The sequence below is a fragment of the Malurus melanocephalus genome, unplaced genomic scaffold, assembly GCF_030028575.1.
Source record: "Malurus melanocephalus ecotype Western Australia unplaced genomic scaffold, MMel_1.1 scaffold_57, whole genome shotgun sequence".
Lineage (NCBI taxonomy): Eukaryota > Metazoa > Chordata > Aves > Passeriformes > Maluridae > Malurus > Malurus melanocephalus.
In genome coordinates, this window is record NW_026623289.1 from 2,410,300 (window position 1) to 2,416,299 (window position 6,000).

At 38.3% G+C, this 6,000-nt stretch overlaps 1 long non-coding RNA gene across 1 annotated transcript in view; it reads left to right on the plus strand.

Moving 5' to 3' along the window:
- The window catches only part of LOC130573372 (uncharacterized), a 28,940-nt gene extending 24,147 nt beyond the window's left edge, over positions 1-4,793 (plus strand). Inside the window, exon 3 of the long non-coding RNA XR_008965323.1 lies at positions 2,556-4,793. This is a non-coding gene — a long non-coding RNA (uncharacterized LOC130573372). The remainder of the gene's footprint in view (positions 1-2,555) is intronic.
- The last annotated feature ends 1,207 nt before the right edge of the window (positions 4,794-6,000 follow it).

Genomic DNA, 6,000 nt, shown 5'->3' on the forward strand with positions numbered 1-6,000 from the left:
AAWCTCAGAAGTGTTAAACCATCCGTGTCTCAGTAGGAGGACAGCTTTTTCTTCCTTTTACTTAGCTGCTTAAAATTAGGAATTTTCTTGTTAAAAAGCCAGTAATGAAAAATCCTTCTGCACAGCTGTTTCCACAATTCAGATTCCAATCAGATAAACTTCCACCCTGGCTCTTCTAAAACTTTGTGGGAAAAGTATTGATTCCTTTAATAACAGAAATTTAAAGGAATTAATAAGYTAAATATCTACATAGTTAAATGTAGTATGACCTCTAAGAATAAAGTCCAAAATATTTGAAATCATATTTGCAAGCTTAGGTGCTAAAATGTGATTCCTTAACTGTTTTGTAGGCTCACAAACAGTCAAATTGSTGATGATCTTCCAGGAAGATCAAGTCATCTTTTTTTTTGGTATCTAAACAAATTAAAAATATAGCCTTTTTGGCATTGATGGCTGATTCGTAGAGAATTTTAATAGTTCATTTGATGATCCATAAAAAAAGTCCAGAAGAATCATGACTTACTAAGTACTCATCACCATTAATTCTGAAAAACTGCTGTGCCTAAAACGCTGAATTCTACTATGGTGTCTGTGGGCTTCTGGGAACAGATATGCATCCTAAGTGACTGTCAGAACAAGCCCTAGGTGTATATTATTCCTCTTTCCCACCAATCTAATGCTGTCCATTGTGTTAAATGAAAACCTAAAGATACAGGCAGAAAGTTTTCAGTTCAGACAGCTTACCAGTCAGAATAAAATTAGAGTAACTGGATGRCAAGATAAACTCTAAGCCACATTTTAGGATCATGAACAACAAGAATTTGGTCCTGATATTTTTAAAAATATAGAGATCTCCTTACAGACTGCAATAGAACAGTAACTCAGGGAAAGGTAATGTATTTACTGAAGAATTTCCCTCACAAATTCAAGTGAGAATTTTACTGTCTCGATTTTCAGAATTATCTTAGTTTCTAAAACCAATGATATAGAATATAGAAACTACACTTCATAACTTGGGGATAGACTGTATAGGATTTCAAGGAAAGATCACAGTAGGCATCAGTGGGGTTTTGGACAATATTTGTTGTTGCAGAGGAACATTATTAGTAAAACTGGTAAAAACAGAACTAAGAAAACACAAAGGGTCAAGTAAGGATAAAGGACCACATYCTGCAAGGTGCTGAGCATAGTTTGAAGTGCTGCCCTTAACTCCTGTTGACTCCTGTATGCAAGGAGAGTGGACTGAAAGAACGTGTGTATGTGCATGTGTGTGGAATCAAAGAACCTTATTTGAACCTGTCTTTGGGTTGTAGCCAAGTACTTTAAGTCAAGACGATAGTCAGATGCCTGGGCTATGGAGTTACATAAAGCAAAAGGAAAAAAAAGAGTATAGCTGCTTTGGTTTTGATCTTACTCATGTGATAAAAGTTCCAATAGCTTTCGATCCTGCTGGCAGGTCCAAAGACCTTTTCTCATTATATTTATATAAATGTTAATAACTATTTCAGTATTATTAATGATGGCAAGATTTGAACTCATTAAAGGTGGGAAATCTATGGGATTAATTTGCTCCAACTTCTATTTGCCAAGAGAGCATTTTCCCAGCATTATTCTTTCTCCATATATATTAACTTTGTAATTGTGGATCAAAGCCTACTCGGCTTTGGATGTATTAAGTGCATCTTACTGAAATAGAAACTCAGAAAGGCATTTTCTGCCAAAAAATATAAGTGGAGAAGTCACGATTGAGTTCAGCTTATTAAATCTGTTTACTCAGTGTGCCTAAGTCATATTGGAATTTAAAAGAAAGAATAAAATACGGGTATGCTTGGGCTGTGGGACATGACAAGAAGTACATTTTAGAAGAAATGGTCCTGGGATATAGGTTTGAGAAACATCAACAATACAGAACAATAAACAACACCTCATAAATATTTTGCCTGGAATAATATGTGGCTCTATGAGATGAACATTATTCAGGAATTGTGAAAAATCAGAACTTTAAAGGCTTGTACTTTATGTTCATCTGAATATAAGAATTCCATCTGGTCCTGTATCCCGTATCTGAAAATTGCTGATACATTTGTTCTTTCAAAAGAAGGTGTAAAAATGTGCAGGAAACTACTGTAGCTGGCATTTTTCTGAACTTTAATTGCTAATCTGATGCAACTTTTAATAGCTCTTTCCATAAAAATAAATATATATATATAATCTGAATAATTGTAAACATCTACTCTATTTATATTATTTTTATATGAACATTTACGTATAAGTTCTTGACCTCATTTACTTCATGTAATTTAGAATATCAGATCAATCACATGAAATGAGACTAAAGGTCAGTCTGGCTTATTATTACTTCTCACTTGCTATGTGAGAATTTTGTTGGAGAGCCTTATTATTTGCAGAGCAACAAAAACCAGACTATTCTTCTCTGTTAGCCTCTTTAATTGCGTTAATGACCTTAGTTATCCCAACGTTAATGTTAGTCATCTTTTGCTTTCAATCTTCTGGATTTTTTTAATCTGTGCTGTGTTTTGTTTTTCTTTTCATAGAAACACAGAATCATTAAGATTGGAAAACACTACTAAGATCATCAAGTCCAAACATTACCATTGCACTGCCAGGTCCACCACTAAGCCATGTCCCTAAGCACCACATCTACATGGTTTGTGTTCACTTCCAGAGATGATGATTTCACCACTTCCTTGGACAGTCTGTTCCCATGCTGACCACCCTTTCCATGAAGAAATTTTTCCTAATATCCAATGTCAACATCCCCTGGAGCAACTTGAAGCCATTTCCTCTTGTCCTATTACATGTTGCCTGGGAGAAGAGAGTGACCCCCACCTTGCTACAACCTCATTTTGGGAAGTTGTAGAGAACAATAAGATCTCCCCAGAGACTCCTCTCTCCAGGCTAAACATCCCCAGCTCTCTCAGCTGCCCTTCACTTGTGCTCCAGACCCCTCACCAGCTCTGTTGCCCTTCTCTGGACACACTTCAGCCCCTCAATGACCTTCCTGAGCTGAGGGGCCCAGAACTGGGCACAGAACTTGAGGTGAGGCCGAGTACAGGGGGATGRTCASTGSCCTGGTCCTGCTGGCCACACTATTGCTGATCCAGGCCAGGATGCCATTGGCCTTCTTGGCCACCTGGGCACAGCTGGCTCATGTTCAGCTGCTATTGATCAGCACTCCCAGGTCTTTTTGTGCTGGGCAGCTTTCCAGCCACTCTGTCCCCAGCCCGTAGCACTGCAGAGGTTTGTGTGACACAAGGATCTGGAACGTGGCGTTATTGAATCTTGTACCATTGGCTTTGGCCCATCAATCCAGCCTGTCCAGATCCCTCTGCAGAGCCTTCCTGCCCTCCAGCAGATCATGCTAATGCCCAGCTTGATGTCATCCACAAACTGACTGAGGGTGCCCCTGATCCCCTCATCAGACCATTGATAAACCTATTAAACAGGACTGGCCCCACCAGTGATCCCTGGGAAGCTCCATTGTTGACGTGGTTGCCAGCTGGATGAAGCTCCAGTCAGTGCCACTCTCTGGGCCCAGCCATCCACACAGTTTATTACCCAGTGAGCAGAGCACCATCCAGGCCCTGACAGCCATGTGAAGCTGTTCCATACTTTGATGTGTCTTTGACACTCTTTCTATTATAGACATGATAGTATTTTACAAGTTAAAACAATAGTTTTATAGGGTCTTTTTTTCTGAGATGGAATGTCAAAACTGCATACTTTTTAGTCCATGTACCATGGGAACATGGTCGTTTTGTATTGTTTCAGAATTATTTCTCCCTCTTTCCTAGTAGCTTATATTGTGTGCCTTTTTGAATCCTGGTGCATATTGAACTGCTATTTTCAAAGAATTACCCACAATGACTCCTCTTAAGACCACCTCTCACTATGATAATATTAAGGGATTATATTTTTATATGATTTCACCTTATGTGTTATGCTGTCTTTATTGATTTTATGCATCCATGATCCATTTTAAGAACATGAGAATGATTGCACTAGGTTAGACTAGAGGTTACCCTAGGCCAGTTTCCTGCCTCCTCCACTGGCTAAAATAAAATGCTGTTAAAAAAAACAAAACATTAGAACCGGGCAATCATGTATTGTTACTTTGTCAGAGTATTCTCCCCAGCTCCAGCAGTTTGCAGTTCAGGAAATTCCAAAGTCAGAGATACTGTCTTTGTAGTTAATGAATTTTACTTCCTGTGCTCACTACAGCGTAATTCTCCTGCAAATGCTAGCAGTACGTTTTAGATTTGACTGTCCTGACTAATTTTTATCACAATTAATGCTTCCTCGTATTCTGTCCCTATACCATTAGACTTAATTGAAATAATAAAGCCCATTAATGTTCATCAAATTTTTAAGTTTGTGTAGAACCTCAGTTAACKGATCATTCCACTCTTTTTTAGTCATATCTAATGTAGTTTTTGTTTATTCCAGCTCTTTCTCAACTCTGAAACTGTATAATTTCTTACTTTGGCTTGTTTGGCTACAAGTTTTTTTTCACAGAAGGTAGAAAACTCTTATTTGAGGAGGAGATTAATGGAATTTGAGGCATCCTTTGACTGTTTAAGCCAAAGCATGCTGCTGCTTAAGCTGTAGAAATTCTGTACCAGCTGCAACTGTTCAAGTGATTCACTATTTTTTGAGAAGACATGATATGAATAGGGATAAAAGTGGGAAGAACTGATAAGTACCTTGATTTAAAATGTTTATGCTTAACCCTTTATTATGTTCACATGGTATTTTGACAATAAATATTGTACCTAAGCAATTGGTCTTTGAGTAATGATCCACTTGAAAATGCATCTCTTGTCTGGTGTTAAAGGTAGAATTAGATCCTGGATTGTTGAAATTACTCAATTTGTGCTTTGACCTTGTTTTAAGGAGCAGGACCTTGGACACCAATATGCATCTGGACACATTGAAAGATAAAATGTTTTCTGGGGTGTTTTTTTTGGGTGTGATCAAATACAGAGATAAACACTGTAACACTATTTACATTTTCAGGGCTATTGTTACTGCAGTTTTAAGGGTGATATTGTATGCAACAAGAATGTGTGTCATTAGTCCTTTGAACAACTTCATATTTTAGGCATGGTGTCTTAGTTGTGGCTTAAGGAAAGAACAGACGTGCAGTTTACCTTGTGGGAAGGGGATTCTTCTGGTATTTCCCTATTATTGGATAATCTCTTTGATRAGGAACAGTCCCCAAATTTCTGTTCTCCCTCTAAGTCTGGCACCTGCCCTAAATCTGTGTTTATTTGGAGAAGCAGGCCCCGAAAAATGCCTTGCATATTTAGCACTGCTGTTTCCATTTACTGCCTGATCAACCTTTTTAGAGACTGTACTCTTTCTTCAAAGGTTATTGTTGAAGTCCCAAATATGCCCTCTGGTCTTAAACAGTATCTGTTCTCAAACCACAAGTTCTTGAAATGGATCCAGGTTAGCTATTGCATGGGTTTGCTACATCACAGACACTCAAGATCCAAAATGTTGTCCTTGTGATATTAGCAGATGTGTGCTGTTGGTCATTTCCTTGCTGCTCAGCATATAGTGTAAAAGGAAGTTCTCTTGTTGAACGGGAACAATTTGCACATCTTCTGCAATTATCATATGCTTCTTCTAATTGAGGGTTTAGTCCAAAGCCTCATTTCAGTTGTGCAGAACATGCAAAGGTTAAGTCACACAACCAAACCCACTTACGGGATTATCTTTGTTTTCTCAGTTAGGGCCATATTTCTCAGGGCTTTTCTCTTGCTGATTGTTTGACATGCAAATACTGTGCAAAAGGCAGCTAGACTTTGAGGTTTTCTTCTCAGGAGTTAAGAAAGCATTTGTATTTTCATCTTCTCTCCGATCACTGAAAGAAGAGCTCATGCCAGAGTTTAAATTCTCCATGTCACTACCCAGTGGTACGTGTGTGTTTTACTCCAAGGCTGTCTGCTTCTTGAATTGGCTTATGTGGATCAG